The sequence below is a fragment of the Cydia amplana genome, chromosome 10 (assembly GCF_948474715.1).
Source record: "Cydia amplana chromosome 10, ilCydAmpl1.1, whole genome shotgun sequence".
Taxonomy (NCBI): domain Eukaryota; kingdom Metazoa; phylum Arthropoda; class Insecta; order Lepidoptera; family Tortricidae; genus Cydia; species Cydia amplana.
Genome location: NC_086078.1, coordinates 11,827,632 through 11,844,246, shown reverse-complemented (window position 1 = coordinate 11,844,246; position 16,615 = coordinate 11,827,632). Strand labels below are relative to the sequence as shown.

The window sequence follows — 16,615 nt, the reverse complement described above, 5'->3', positions numbered from 1 at the left end:
GGATCATTAATATACACGGTCTTGTGTCTTGGGAGTTCATAGTATCCGACTTCGCGCGCTTGGTTTCATTCGCTTTTCTACGTAGATGAAATTACAGAGAGCTCCCGAGGGACCCGGCCTTGGGCACGAGAATTCCGCTTCCGAGATTTTCCATGATCCTTTGTGATAGTATTCTAGGTAAAAGCAACATAGTTCTAAGGATATAAATATTACGCTTAAGATACCTGCGGTCTCAGCATGGTTCCATTTTTATCGACTATAACTATGCCCGTCACTTTCGCACTTACATACTTGTTAGAACGTGACAGGCATGGTGACAAATGATAAAAATGCGACCGTGCTACTAGGGCTGATTAAAATGGTATTATGGTTTCATAAAAGATATTAGCACGCCTAATCAGAAAACGAAACACGTTACCTAACAAAAACATCCAATCCGTTTTTGCTATACGTAGTAGCTGTTATTAATATAAATACTGCAAAGTACCCACGGATTAGGATTACGGCACGTATTCTACTTACTTTGGCAAGTATGTGTGAAAAAACATTTTATGAATACGGCCTTATAATGCGGAGTAATCAGACAGAAATTATTTTCATAGCTTCACCTAGAAAATAGTCAACAAAACCCATTATATGCAAATTGTTCGTTGTTACGGCGGGAATACAGCGCAATTGACCATTTACATAGTTGCGACCGCCGATCAGGTGTCCCGTATGCAATTGTGTTGTACTTAGCTACTGTGGGGGCAGTTTAGCCACCTGGGTCCTGTTTTATAAGCTACAAGCTACGGTTTCTGCACTTTTAATCAGAAATATTAATTCGATTTACATAGAATAACTAAGCTAGCTTCAATAACTTGTACTTGTTGTTTTTGAACTAATAATTTCATGTCCAAATATCATGTAAATCCAGATGAAAATTCCAAGAAATAATTAATTTCAACGACAAAGGACTCTCCCAACTTATACCAAAAATATACCTAAAGCTTTTATAAACTTGACCTAACTTCCTGAAGTTTAATTTCAGTTCCCTATAGAAGATCTACTGCCGTATTCGAACTTCAAGGTATTCACAAGAGACGACACGTACTAGATCCATTCTAGATACTTTATCGTTTAGATTTCAACTAGTTCTCTTTTGCAGCGCAATTAGGGCAACCAATGTCACTTTTACGTTAGATAGAGTTAGATATCTATTAGATGTGAATTGGACCTCTAAGTCATATCTTGTGGAAATCGTTCAAGAGTATCTCCAGAATCGCGCAAATGTCAAATTTGACAGGTTAGATCTTAAACATATCGTTATCGTATCTTGGTGATGTCTAAAAGATATCTAATAGATGTCTATTTCAAATTCCGAATCGGGCTCCTAGTCTGAGTGAGCCACACAACTCACGGTCTCTCTTATCAATTTCAATGATGTGACACGAATTTTACAACTGCCATAAACCAGGAGCTGTGAAGAGATGTGACTGCCGCTTTTCTGATAATATTGCTGAGATGTTAATAAATATTGCTGGCAAATGGTATTGAACAGTCTGGTCTTGTCTCGGTGACTGTCCGTCGTGAACTGATGTTATTTTGTCCTGTGGTAGTCATGTCTAATTTTGAATTTAAATGTCCGTAGTTCCAAATATGTATGTCAGTCAGCCAGTCCGTCAGTTGGTATATGTCAGGTCGCCACGGAGGTTGGAAGCCACGACTGGTATGGTTTAAGTTTTAAGGGAAATATACGGCCTGATTCGAACTTTAAGATTTTGCTAAAGATACGACATGGATTGGATACTAGTTAGAATGGTGATGCGAGCAGGGTACGTGTCGCCGCCGGTTTTGAGCAAACGCTCGCATGCTACTCGCCCGCGCTGACCGAAAAACGAAGTAAACATGCCTTTTTGCGCCACAATAACCTTTAGATTAAGAAGCCAGACATCAAATCTGTCTAAAGGAGGAGTATCCATTCACCACGCACACAAGGCGCTAGCTAGTTTTTACTACCGTTGCGCGAGTGTTAGTAAATGTGGAGAGGAACGAGCGGCGACACCGGTTCCGATACTAACTGCGCGCGATAGCCATTCTAACCTCTTCAATATGTTCTGTGGATTGGATATATCAGTGCTAAAAGTGACGTTTCATCAAACATAAACTATAATATCTAATCGTCTATAACATTACCACATCCGAGCAATTTTCACCGCAACGTTATAGTATAGTTTGCCTGCCCATACCGACAATATTCCTGAAACTGGCACATCACTAAATCTAGCGTTACAGGAAACTACCTGCCAACAATAACATTTTATTGTCATATTTTTACGCGCAGGCAATTATGACGCTCTCTCAGAGTTGAGGCGATATATTAGCGAGGGGATTAATTACAGGGACCGGCCATTAACGTCACTTTTATTGCACACATATCATTCGCACAATTACGCAACCGGCCGGTCCTTATTATAAGTTAAAGTGGGTACTCGCCTATATATTTCAGTCATATGCCAATGAATGGAAGAGCTTCCCAATTCATACGGTTGTTTTATCACTTACAACAAATGCCGCAGGAAATCCTAAATCATAAAATATCAATGTTGATAAATTATTATTTACTTAAATAAAACAACACATCTCTTGATTCTGTGTAAACTTCACTGTACGAAAACGTATTACTTACATATAACCATATTTCTAGTTATAGGTTTTATTGTAATTATTTCTAAATATTTTTGGGAATACTTGTGTGCCTCTGGTTTAAAAATATCAATAAGAAAGTAGTATAGGGCATGTAACGTTCAAATCACGTGTGACAATTTTTTTATGGGACTTGATCCATATGTAAATTTACCCAATTAATTGGTTCTAGGCATCGAAAAACATCGAATCCGATCATCGAATGTCAGTTACCGTACAGATGAAATGCAGTAGTTATTAACTGTTACCAAAATCGACATTTACCGATGTCTTATTTCGATGTAACCCATTTAATTGGGGGCGTATATTAAAAAAAAAACAGTCATTATCGGGGTCGGATAATTGACAGTTCGGAATTCAATTAAATTGGTCCGTGTGTAATTTTAGCAACAAATAAAATGTTTATTATGGAATCGCCGTCAGCCCCTCAGTCTGCCTGAAGTCGGGACATTTTAAAACGTTTTTATTACCACTAATTTCGGTGTTTGGCTTTTTATTACGTGTTCCGTTGAGAGCCTTTTAAAGTACACGATGACATTTAATTTGGCTGCTACCAGAGACAAGGTAATATTATATTATGAAGATTGGCAGTACCTATTCATACAAAGATGCGTTCTTCGTTATTAGTAGATAGCGAAACTTTATTGCGGTGTCAGGTCAGGCTTGTCCATAAAGTTCTGTAAGAAGGTTTAAAGGAAATTTCTTTAAATTAACTATAGATTATTCTTTATATACAACATCATACATATATATGCTAATTCTCTAGCAAAAGTCAAAGTAAATAGTAAAGTACCGCAAAGAATATAAGTAGGTAGGTGACGTACTGTGCCATTCAAATAAGGTATTGCATGCTTTATGCAACAGCAATATGTTTGAATTTTCGTATCACTCATACTTACAGAGTTTTTATAAACCGCAATGTATATGTCGGCGGCAGATCGTAAAATCGGGCATATCGAGATATTCCTAGGCATATCATGAAACGCCGCCATTTCATGATCTGACTAGGATTAACCCAGGCGTATCACGATCTGCCTTATAAAAGAGGCGGCAGATCGGTCAGACCAATGTATTCGTTGATATTCCTAGCTTCATACCGGGCGCATCGTCAAATAATTGATGAGATATTCCTAGGCATATCGTGAAACGCCGCCATTTCATGATCTGACTAAAATTAACTCAGGCATATCACGATCTGTCTTATAAAAGATTAGGCAGATCGACGGGAGCAATGTATTCGTCGAATTCCTAGCTTCATTCATACGGATCGCATCGTAAAATAATTGCATTTTTTGCCACTGGTGGTGCTGCGTCCGAGTCCAGTGTTGCCAGATCGTAACTTTTAATACAAGTTTACGTTCCTTTTGGGCCTTGAGGTTTGCTCGATATGGCTGGTGGTCGCTAGGCAGATCATGAAATGCCGGCTTTTCATGATCTGCCTAGGAATATCACCCATTGAGGTTTGCACGATATGGCTGATGGTCGCGCTAGGCAGATCATGAAATGCCGGCGTTTCATGATCTGCCTAGGAATATCACCCCTTGAGGTTTGCACGATATGGCTGGTCGTCGCTAGGCAGATCATGAAATGCCGGCGTTTCATGATCTGCCTAGGAATATCACCCTGAGTTTTGCACGATATGGCTGGTCGTCGCTAGGCAGATCATGAAATGCCGGCGTTTCATGATCTGCCTAGGAATATTACCCATTGAGGTTTGCGCGATATGGCTGGTGGTCGCGCTAGGCAGATCATGAAATGCCGGCGTTTCATGATCTGCCTAGGAATATCATCCCTTGAGGTTTGCACGATATGGCTGGTCGTCGCTAGGCAGATCATGAAATGCTGGCGTTTCATGATCTGCCTAGGAATATCACCCATTGAGGTTTGCACGATATGGCTGGTCGTCGCTAGGCAGATCATGAAATGCCGGCGTTTCATGATCTGCCTAGGCATATCACCCCTTGAGGTTTGCACGATATGGCTGGTCGTCGCTAGGCAGATCATGAAATGCCGGCGTTCCATGATCTGCCTAGGAATATCACCCCTTGAGGTTTGCACGATATGGCTGGTCGTCGCTAGGCAGATCATGAAATGCCGGCGTTTCATGATCTGCCTAGGAATATCATCCCTTGAGGTTTGCACGATATGGCTGGTCGTCGCTAGGCAGATCATGAAATGCTGGCGTTTCATGATCTGCCTAGGAATATCACCCATTGAGGTTTGCACGATATGGCTGGTGGTCGCTAGGCAGATCATGAAATGCCGGCGTTTCATGATCTGCCTAGGAATATCACCCCTTGAGTTTGCACGATATGGCTGATGGTCGCGCTAGGCAGATCATGAAATGCCGGCGTTTCATGATCTGCCTAGGAATATCACCCCTTGAGGTTTGCACGATATGGCTGGTGGTCGCGCTAGGCAGATCATGAAATGCCGGCGTTTCATGATCTGCCTAGGAATATCACCCCTTGAGGTTTGCACGATATGGCTGGTCGTCGCTAGGCAGATCATGAAATGCCGGCGTTTCATGATCTGCCTAGGCATATCACCCCTTGAGGTTTGCACGATATGGCTGGTCGTCGCTAGGCAGATCATGAAATGCCGGCGTTCCATGATCTGCTTAGGAATATCACCCCTTGAGGTTTGCACGATATGGCTGGTCGTCGCTAGGCAGATCATGAAATGCCGGCGTTTCATGATCTGGCTAGGAATATCACCCATTGAGGTTTGCACGATATGGCTGGTGGTCGCTAGGCAGATCATGAAATGCCGGCGTTTCATGATCTGCCTAGGAATATCACCCCTTGAGTTTGCACGATATGGCTGATGGTCGCGCTAGGCCGATCATGAAATGCCGACATTTCATATGCCTAGGAATGTCACACCCTACTATTTGATATGCCTAAACGTCGCTAGGCAAATCGTCAAACGTTGATGTTTGAACGATATGGCTGGTAGTCGCTAGTCAGATCATGAAATGGCGGCGTTTCATGGTATGCCTAGGAATATCTCGATATGGCCGATTTTACGATCTGCTTCCGACATATATAACAACTCTTAAATCGGCTACTTTGTAACAAATTCCTTTTTTTTCCAAAATTGTGATGCGTTCATGCATTCAAACAATCAAGACAACAATTTATATGGAAATAAACAAATATTGATAACGATATTTTCAAGTTTACAAAAACATTTCAACATAAATGCCTAAGATTCAGTACGGCAATAAATATTACAGATATTAAGCGGTAGTTACAGAACATATAGCCAGCCTACATAATATTATTGTCTACCATGGACTACCTACGTAAATAATCTTGCCGATACACAAGACATAAGTTACAGACTTTAGTTTAGAAGAAAACTTTGCATTGTGTTATTTTGTTCTGAAAATATATTTCACCATGAAACCGCAGAAAGACTAATATTACTTGTAAAAGTGACATTAATGTGTGGTCAAATGGCACTGTTAATTAACTAAATAGTTTACACAGTTGACGTTTGAATGGGGTACAAATTTGAACGGAGACATTAAAATGTATTAATGAACCATTATATTTGAAACGGTTAGGGGTAACTAATGGGCGTGGAAGGGAAACGACAGGTTTAGAGCCCATAGACGAAATAAAAATGGAACTAGATCTGACTTCAGCGGCCATTATTTTAATTTCATTGAGTCATTTTCATTGAGTCATCTTAGTGCTTGGTTGGTTACTAGATCTGTGAAAGTAGGTATTCGTAGTATTTTTACGAAGATGGGTAGCTAGCTCTTATCTGACTTTGCAACCTGGAGCCGAAACTAGGTAAACACAATTACATACAATACGAGTAAGTACATTCAGAAATTCCGTGAAAATCATTATTACAATTGAGGGTTCGAACGCAAGTCCCGTCCGCCGTTTAAAACCAAACAATTTAACTGGACATGCTCACATACATGCTTATTTATGATTTTATTTTAGAGTTGAGGATTACTGACTTTTGCGATAACATAACATCTTTGTAAGTAATAGTCATAGCAATTAGAAGGTTAGCACTCGACAGTAAAAGCCCGCCAATGGGTGCTAAAATGGCCACGTTATACGGCAAGTGCCTCAAGTGTTGTAAAATACAGTTAGTTTAGTTGTAGTTAAAAATATAAGTTATTACACTAAGTTTATCTAATATCAAACTAAATGCTGCCGTCCATCAAAGACGTGCCTACATGTTACAAAAACATTTTTTAATTATTTTAGTGATTCATAATATTATTTAAAATGCAATTACATACTTATATTTTGCAAAAAATAACACTCATCATTCATAAGTGTGCTAACAGATCACTACGTCGCAATTAGGTTCAAGCGATCTTCATGATGGATAGCCTCTATTGCCTTTATATGAGTGATTTATGGAAGTGAAAATGAAAAATTCTACAGCTAAATTGGTTGTTCTTGTGCGTGACAAAACTGAAAAGTAGCAGCAAATTGTTTGAGGAAAAGAAGGACAATATCCTGACTTATTCGTGTATTTTTTTTACCGGGGATACAATTTATACAATTTACATTATTATCCGTTACATGTAGGTACACGTATGTGTAGTTTAGTACCGACAAATATTTTGAAGTCATTAACTTGTCTGTAAGTACAGTAGAATCCGCGTATAATGACATCGAAGGGAAGTGATAAACACGTCATACTAAGCGGATGTCATATAAAGCATAGTGGATTTTCTTCTTATTTTTGTAGTTTTTCCGATTTCATCTCGAATTCCTTTGTAAGAAATGAGTTTTAATAACCTGGAATCAATTGTCAACTTGTCACCGAGAGTCAAAACTAAATCAACTTAAACGCCACGCACGCACCAAACGTCCTCGCAGGGAAAGATGTGGGGACGGCCACGAAAACCAGCGAAGTGTCAGTATAAACCGGACATAATTTCATGAAAATAGGATTTTTAGGTCATAGTAAGCGGTTTGTCACTATAAGCGAAGTCATCTTATCCGACTTTGTCACTAAGAATTTTATATGAAAACCAAACTTTGCACAGTAATTGCGTCATAGTAAGCGGTTGGTCAGTATAGGCGGAGTAATAATAAACGGATTCCACTGTAATTAGTTTGATTGTAATGTTATGTCTTTGTAATTGCTCTATAAATCTAAGGTTTAAATAAATTAATATGTTTTAATGTAACTTGCTTGATGTTTCTAAAAATATTACATTTGCCTTACTACGCTTATGATATATCCCAAACGTTATTTAAATCTTTGCTTACTCAGAATTTCTGTTGAAAGATGAACAAAATATATATCACCAATCTATTTCTCCGTAGCTAAAATAGAGAGCAAGTTTCTTAGAAAGGGATTTTTGTAAATACATTTTTCGCTGGAGAGGATGGGAGGGGCTAAGATCAAGCTAGTATTTTTAGACTGCATATTATTAATTAATTATACAGACAACATTTTGAATTCCGGATTGCTTTACACAAATTTTGTAATTTTGTATATGTACCTATGAACACATTAATACAACAAGAGATCTAGGTAATCGTTTGTCTTTATCCGTCATTTTGATAGTTTTGTTTGTTAGACAGGGGCAAAATTTAACAGAAGTTTACTAAGTTTTATGAATAAAGTAATGAGCAAATTTTATTATTTGTTAAATATGTTTGCTGAAGTATAAAAAGTGTAGTTAATTCCGTATTAGCTTGTGAGATACGTAATTAATAGTGCGATGTTTCTCTATCCAGTTAAAATATATAACGTGTGTTTGTTGTAACTATTTTATAGTTTAAAGTATAAATAATGGAACACGAGTAAAATATAATCTTAGTTGACCGTATTTGTACCAACATAAAATACGTATATTTTTTATAAAAACAAGTCGAATGCTTCGATAAATGCCATGTCTTCGGTATAAAATCAAGTGTCACTTGTCATTTATTGCAAATGATGGGATGCGTGCGTTAACGCATGCATCTGGGTCGGCTTCGCTGCCCATTATGATCAGAATGCATGCGTGAGATGCATTTTAAAAAAGACAAGCTTTATACAAGTTGTGCTTGTATAAAAAATAAGTCTGAAATGAACAGTTTATAACCTGTAAATAATTGTGGTCCATTTGGTCTAAGTTCTATGTATTTTTGAATAATAACATCAATTGAAAGTTAACAGGAAAGAAGTGATAAGTACCTATGTTATTAAAATGTTACAAAAACAATAAGCGTATTACTTCCACACATAATAAACACAAAGATTCATAATAACTATAATAGTAGTAAAAAGTCATACAGGATTTAGCTGACCAAATTACATATTTTTGTCGAAGCCTTACAACAAAAACCTTGTAATCTAAGTACCCTAATTTACTCTGTTACAGGTTACAAAAAACTTACGTAGTATCTTGGTATGTAGAAATTAAAAACTTTGACAATTCCTCTAAACGAAAACCAAAATTCAGTAGGTTCTACAGTAAATTATTTTTCATTGATAGTATTTTCTTCAGGATTGCATGGAAGTTGAAAAAGTTATTGAGAAGAAAAGCCAAACATATAAAGTGATTATAAACTCTTAAATAATTGATATACAAAATGATCGCGAAACAAACGAAACCGCCAGGAATTGAATACTTCTTCTTTTACCGGTTAGTAAAAACTGTTAGTAACAAAGGGGTGTAATTAAATTTCCGCAGTAAGTAAAAATAAATCCCACTGGCTCGGAAATGGAGTACCGCCGGAATCTCCGCCATCAATCTTATAGCTCTTGAACGTCCAAAGTTTGACGCCACTTCATTACTCTTCCGTACATTATGCTGTACTATGAAATAAGTAACATGCTTACACTGTAATTGTGTTCAAGCGAATGTCTTCATATTTATCAGGCAATTACCGTCTAGAAACTTCCTTTTTAAAATATATGTAAATAGGTATATTGCTTATTTTATTTCATCAAACATGACATAATTTCTTTATGCTAGAACTACAGTCTCACTCACATTGTAGAATGTAAGATATTGATATTTTGCACCATGCCAAAGGGGTCCAATTTTTTAGATTTATTTTAATTATATTTAGTATTAGTCTTTAGTTTTAATTTAGTTTTATTTAGTTAAGTTAGTTTATTTATTGTTTTTTATACTCCCGTACTTTTATTTGTCATTTAAAGGGTCGTGCACACACCTTTAAACCCCTATATTATAGTTGTCAAGACAAAAGTCTTTAGTCTATTTATTCCCCAAAAAAAGTATTTGTGCATACACGCAATATCTTTTTGGCGATTTTACGACACTTCGTGTAATGACCACTTAAAAAATACATATTGAATGAAATACAGTGTTGCCAACCTTATTTTAAATGGCATCTCTGACAAATAAGTGAACCATAGACATGTTTTTTTTTTAATTTCATTTAATCATTCATTCTTTTCCGCCCGTACCGTCCATTTTTGCTACTTCTTGAATTAAAAATATTTGTTAAATTTACAATTTTATTTCAAAGTAAGTGCTTAGTCGTAGAAAAAGTATGCAACGTTAACGTTAACTGAGTCAAAAAATACTCGTGGCGTCTTTATTAACAATTTTCGGCTTCGCCTCAAATTGTTACTCACGCCACTCGCCTTTTTTGACCTCTCTTAAACAACGGTTGCATAAAATACTATAATATTCTTGACGTTTCACTTACTATACGTGATATTACCCAACATTTTGTTATAATTTTATGTCTAGTTGATATTACAACGCCGGAACTAAACTTATCTGTATAAAATATAAAAAAATCTCGCGAAAAAAATGCATACGAAAATACATCACTTCATTGAATCAAGTGTTTTATCAAAAGGAAAGCAGCGAACACGGCATGCGTCAACTTCTTTTTTTGCGTCTCGCATATATATTCCGAGTTTATAATCTGCCAGATAAAAATGCACACGCGAGCAATTTATTTGGCGAGTGGCCGCCATTATTGAGGATTCACGCATTGGATGATCATATTTATTATGATGTTTTTGTGTCGTTCACAATGAACATATTAAAACGTTATGGCGTTGTTTTAGTAAGGAACATCTTTGATTAGATAATATTTTACGGTTATTAAAATAATGTTTAATTAGTATAAAGCTCAATCAAAAAGATAAAAGATGATTGGATATACTTTATTTTTTTAACTAAAATAATGTGGCAAAAGTTTTCGTCGCCGGTTCAGTCGTTCAACGTGCTTAAAAGTTACTGAAAATGAATAAAAATATTCTTACTTCAAAATATAAAGTATTTTTTATTTAATTTAGAAGTTTAATACAAAGTTACACTCTTCATTAAATGAAGTGAACTCATAGCTACTAAACGAGCAACGCCTATTAAATTTAATGTCATTTATGATCGCTATAACCCGCTCGATCCATTAATAGACCTTGACAAGAATTGGAAACTTGCAAATTTCAGAGTTCGACAGTATTTCCAAATTCAACGTAAATTACTGCGAAATCTCAGGAATTTTGGTTTCATCATCCGATAACAATAAAGTTATATTAAGATATTTTTATCACCTAGGCCGCTTAGTAACTTGTACTGTTGACCGTGCTATTAATCGGCTTGATCATATCGGCGTAATCTGAAGTATAAAGTATTGTGATATATATGTAGGTACTTAAAAGTCAACCTAAACTTTTTAAACCTGTCTAAGATATTTTATTTAACTAGATTAGATTCCACAGACAATACATATAAAACCATAAAATTATTAACCTCTATAATGTCTTATTAATCCATGCCGTGGCTTTATTTCGATTTATTCGAAACAAAAGACGACGGGTATGACCACTTTTTCAATTTACAGCATGCAATAATTATTGCGTATAAAATTTATTTCGCTGTAATGACGACAGGTTATTTATTGTTATGTGCAAGTTTGTCATAAAGAGTCGGGGGGATGAGTTATTTTTTATTGCATGTCGGCACTGTTACCATTCCCGATGTAATGGATTCGTAGTGGGGTATTCCCAGGTGGTTTTCTTCGTTTACTGGGGCTCATTTCTGCCGTGTCACACCTAACTCCGTTAACTCGAGTTACATGAGTTGCGGTAACCAGTCTAAATCGTCTTAAAAACCATTAAATATATATCTTCTAAAAGAACATTTGGAAAATCTTCATTATTTACTGAGAAAAGCATATGACTAACTCATGTAACTTCATTTTTTTGCCGATGGCGTCAGACACAACTCAGTTAACTTGAGTTTCATGATTATGTTCTTAAGTTACCGGAGTTAGGCACTTAGGCATGACTGGCCGAGCGCTTGATTTATACGACAACAATTGTTATTTCGCTTAATACGTGGCAAGTCTGATCACGCGTATGTCATGTAACTTGACTTACACGACTTCGTGTGACCACTATAGTATGGAAGAGTTGGTCATGCGGAACCATTTAATTCGAATAAAATGAAAACTATTCAATTATGCGAAAAAAAATTAAAGATAGGATCTTTAATTTTGTGACCATATTTCCTACATGTACATTAGAAAAAATTAAAAAGCGGCCAAGTGCGAGTCGGACTCGCCCATGAAGGGTTCCGTATTTAGGCGATTTATGACGTATTAAAAAAAACTACTTACTAGATCTCGTTCAAACCAATTTTCGGTGGAAGTTTACACGGTAATGTACATCATATATTTTTTTTAGTTTTATCATTCTGTTATTTTAGAAGTTGCAGGGGGGGACGGGACACATTTTACCACTTTGGAAGTGTCTCTCGCGCAAACTATTCAGTTTAGAAAAAAATGATATTAGAAACCTCAATATCATTTTTGAAGACCTATCCATAGATACCCCACACGTATAGGTTTGATGAAAAAAAAATTTTTGAGTTTCAGTTCTAAGTATAGGGAACCCCAAAAATTTATTGTTTTTTTTCTATTTTTGTGTGAAAATCTTAATGCGGTTCACATAATACATCTAATTACCAAGTTTCAACAGTATAGTTCTTATAGTTTCGGAGAAAAGTGACTGTGACATACACGGACAGACGGACAGACAGACAGACAGACAGACATGACGAATCTATAAGGGTTCCGTTTTTTGCCATTTGGCTACGGAACCCTAAAAATTACGATAAACCATGAAGGATAACAGCATTTGAATCTTTAAAACTTTAAACGTAATTATCTCGAAACTCAACTTTTAAAGTTACACGAGATGCGCGTGACACGGCAGATTTCAGGAACAAAAAATCTTGTAATACCTATGAGTGAATTTTCAAAAATCAACTTCCATGGAATCACCCGCGAGTTGAATTGAAATTACCACATTTAAAATTAGTTTTAAATCGATTGTTAAATGACGGAAAACAAAACAGACAGGTTGACATATAATTACATTTAAGTAATGAATTTATTTAACTTGTGAAATTACTAATAGCCGCTATCCGTACTAGGGTACCGTTTGGATTGACTTGATTACTGCTGCAATAATGAGGCTCCACATTGCTGCCGACTGCATTGCTACCGCAATTGTCAAATATCCCGGTCAAATCATCGATTTTGACATTGGCGGCAGTAATGTCTCGCCGCATTACTGCGGCAATGATGCTGGTGTATCCTTAGTCAACTCTACAGAATTAAGCCTACGTTTACCTTCAAAACTCAAGTTTTGTTAGATCGTAGCGCAACTGGGATGAACGTACTCATACTTTTTATCGAAGCGCCAATAGTAAGCCGCACGTAAGGGTCTCCCCAAACTTATCGACGCGGATTCGGCGAAAGCCGATAGTAAACAGCATAAACAGGTAAGGTTCGGTTCGGCTCCGTTCGGCCGTCGACGGCCGACGCGTCGGCGTCTTTTTCGCTCTTATTGCGTGGACATAAAGTTTCATTTCTATTGGCATTGCCGATTCCGCGTCGATAAGTTTGGGGAGACCCTTATCCTATAAGGTCTATCTACATAGTAGCTTGGTACTTGGTAGGTCTTGTGTACCCGGTTCCAGGTAGATTAACTCCAGGTCCTTACATTTATATTACATATCGGGGGGCACGGCCGTGCCCCCGTCAAGGCGAGACAAAGGGCAAAAGGTAATATATACCTAACCTATTTGTTAGCTGAGAATAACCCTCGCAAGAGCTCCAGTGATCGTATCAATGCAACGCGTGGTATGTTGAGTTTGTTTTATCTTTATCGCCGCGTCGGTAACATCGCAGTTAATGCTCCGTTGCCCTAAACAGGAGGTGGAGGAACGCGTCACATTACACGGTAGTTTCCTCGAGATAACTGCGTATCTCATTTATTTGTCAATTCGTGAGTATTTTGGTCTTTCTGAACTACTTTGTCGGTAAATTCGCGTTTGATGCTCCATTGCCCTAAACAGGAGGTAAAGGAACGCGTCACATCACACGGACTACCGTGCGAAGAAACTATTCTTTGAGATAACTGCGTATCTCATTTATTTGTCAATTCGTGAGTATTTTGGTCTTTCTGAACTACTTACTACTTTGTCGGTAAATTCGCGGTTGATGCTCCGTTGCCCTAAACAGGAGGTAAAGGAACGCGTCACATCGCACGGTGGTTTCCTTGACATAACTGCGTATCTCACTTATTTGTCAATTCGAGTGTATTTTGGTCTTTCTGAACTACTTTGTCGGTAAATTCGCGGTTGATGCTCCGTTGCCCTAAACAGGAGGTAAAGGAACGCGTTACATCTCACGGTAGTTTCTTTGAGATAACTGCGTACCTATCTCATTTTTTTGCCAATTCCAGAATGTTTTGGTGTTTCTGACTGCTTGGTCGGTAATATCGCAGTTAATAGTATATTGCCCTAAAAAGGAGGAGAGAGAGAGAGAGAGAAAGAGTTGTGGTGGTTTAAATAAATCAATATTATGTATGTAGGTATATGTTAGGTACCTTTCTGCAAACCATCCGCTACCGGAAAATTATTCAGTTAAAGTGACTTAATTGGCTAGGTACTCATACATCCTAGATATTCCTACGATTGAAAATAAATATATTACGAATCCAACTATTAAAAAACCTTTCATAAAACTCCAAACAATGTTGGAAACATTCGGTCACAATGGCAAAAACCACTCAAACTTATTCTAAGTGCGATAATACCGGAGTAATAAGTTACAAAATATCGTAGTTGTAACTTCATTAATCGGCTAAATAAAAGCCAACAATCGTACAACTTTAGCCCTTAATGCGCTGTTTGAAAAAAAAAACTTTCCCGTGTTTTCAATTTTTTCGCCGTTCACAAAAAAGTTTTCACGAAAAGAGCATCGAATGAAAGTTATGTGTCTCCGTTTGGCCGGGACCCAGGGGACAGTACGTGATCTGAAATGCCCGGAATTGCCTATTCATGCTTTCCCCACATATCTCCAACTTTGCACTAGTTCACAAAAAAGTTTAGAGTAGCCTTTGAACGGTTTGGCTCGCGCCTTTTTGTCGACGACGAATCCGTTTGCCATCACTTACCCGCTAGATTGAGCGTATCAGATGACTCGCGTTTACCAGGCATTGGCGCTCTTACCAAAAAAAAAAATATGTTACGTGCGAGACAATATGTGTAGTAACTTGATTCCTTACAACCGGCGGCATCGAGACTGAATTTCAACAAAATTTGAGTTCCAGGGATATATATGTTGACGTAGCAAGCGTATGTCATTTATGTGGACATAGGTTATCACGTCAAACCCAGCCATACTGATAAGGCGAATAGAGTCTCGTTTTGACAATAAAATGACGCAGGAACCAAGTAAATTAACGACATTGACAGATCGCGGCCTAATACAAGTATAAGAGCACCTATTTAATCTGAGATCCACATTTAAAAGTAGTCCGTAAAACTTAATCTATCATAGGTAATCTATGGTTTGCAACCAATAGAAAATTCAACAAACGTATTTCCAACAGTTTTCGTACGAGGTTTTCTTTTAGCTCGATTTAAATATGTGCGCTGAATATGATATGTAAATGTAGGATTTAAATTCCCAGGTGAAAAGTTCAACCTTTGCCGTTTCCGTTTTCGTGTATGAAACACGAGGGAGTTAAATTGTGTTAAGGTTGAAAATAAAAGGAGTACGGATTAAAGCTATTCACTGTTAGGCATAGTATAAAAATGGTAATGCTACAAAAGGGATAGAAGAACTGTATTTCAGAAGAAGGCATTTTTACCCGACTACTCAAAGGGTTACGATTTTAAACGGGGGCTAATAAAATATGTATGGAGATGTTTGTAACGCATGATTCGTTTTTATTTATGACGAAGGTGACAAAGGTTACGCTTTTCAGTGACTTCGAAATAGGTGATTTTTATGAAGAAAAAAAAATCACCTAATTACCTTTACCTAAAGGTTAGTTGCCAGTTAGAAAATCAGCGTCAGAAGAAGAAACATTTTGGCACTTAGTTGCATATCTACTTTCATCAGCCGTACACGCAGAAATGCCTGAAGTAGCCCAGATATTTCCGTTAAAATGAAGCATTCCGGCCGTCCGAGGGCTAATTGTGTCCATTCACATAAAACAAGATCTTAGGGCAAATGTCGCTTACGACCTTATTTAAAAGCCTCTAATATAAATGCGGGCTTTTTAGACGTAAGCGACAACAGTTTTACGGTTATTTTTTAAAGAATGAGACAGTTTAGCAAGAATTCGTAGCAGCGGTAACAAAGTTAATTATCTCTCTCGTAATAGTGCATTTCTCGTCGCTTGTCGCCGCCATCTTTCAACCGCCACGACGACAGATTTTTTTGTTGCCCTTTATTGTTTCTAAAAGGTAACCATTCATGTATTTTTAACTATATATGTCAAAATAGTAACACTATACTAAGTTTAGAAAGTGAGATTTTCTCACGTTGTCCGCTGAAGGAATATGGATAAAAGGTTAAATCATTCAAGTAGGCATCAGTTTTCTTTTGAACTGAAGTGTCACTTATACAGAGTGACTCCGGAAATGTGATACCCTTAAATTTTA

The 16,615-nt window shown here is 37.3% G+C and overlaps 2 protein-coding genes across 3 annotated transcripts in view; one reads left to right on the top strand and one right to left on the bottom strand.

Annotated features, from left to right (window-relative positions):
* LOC134651308 (hornerin-like) overlaps window positions 1-16,615 on the top strand; it is a 215,213-nt gene that overhangs the window by 79,961 nt on the left and 118,637 nt on the right. The window lies entirely within an intron of this gene.
* LOC134651321 (monocarboxylate transporter 10-like) overlaps window positions 1-16,615 on the bottom strand; it is a 187,261-nt gene that overhangs the window by 60,702 nt on the left and 109,944 nt on the right. The window lies entirely within an intron of this gene.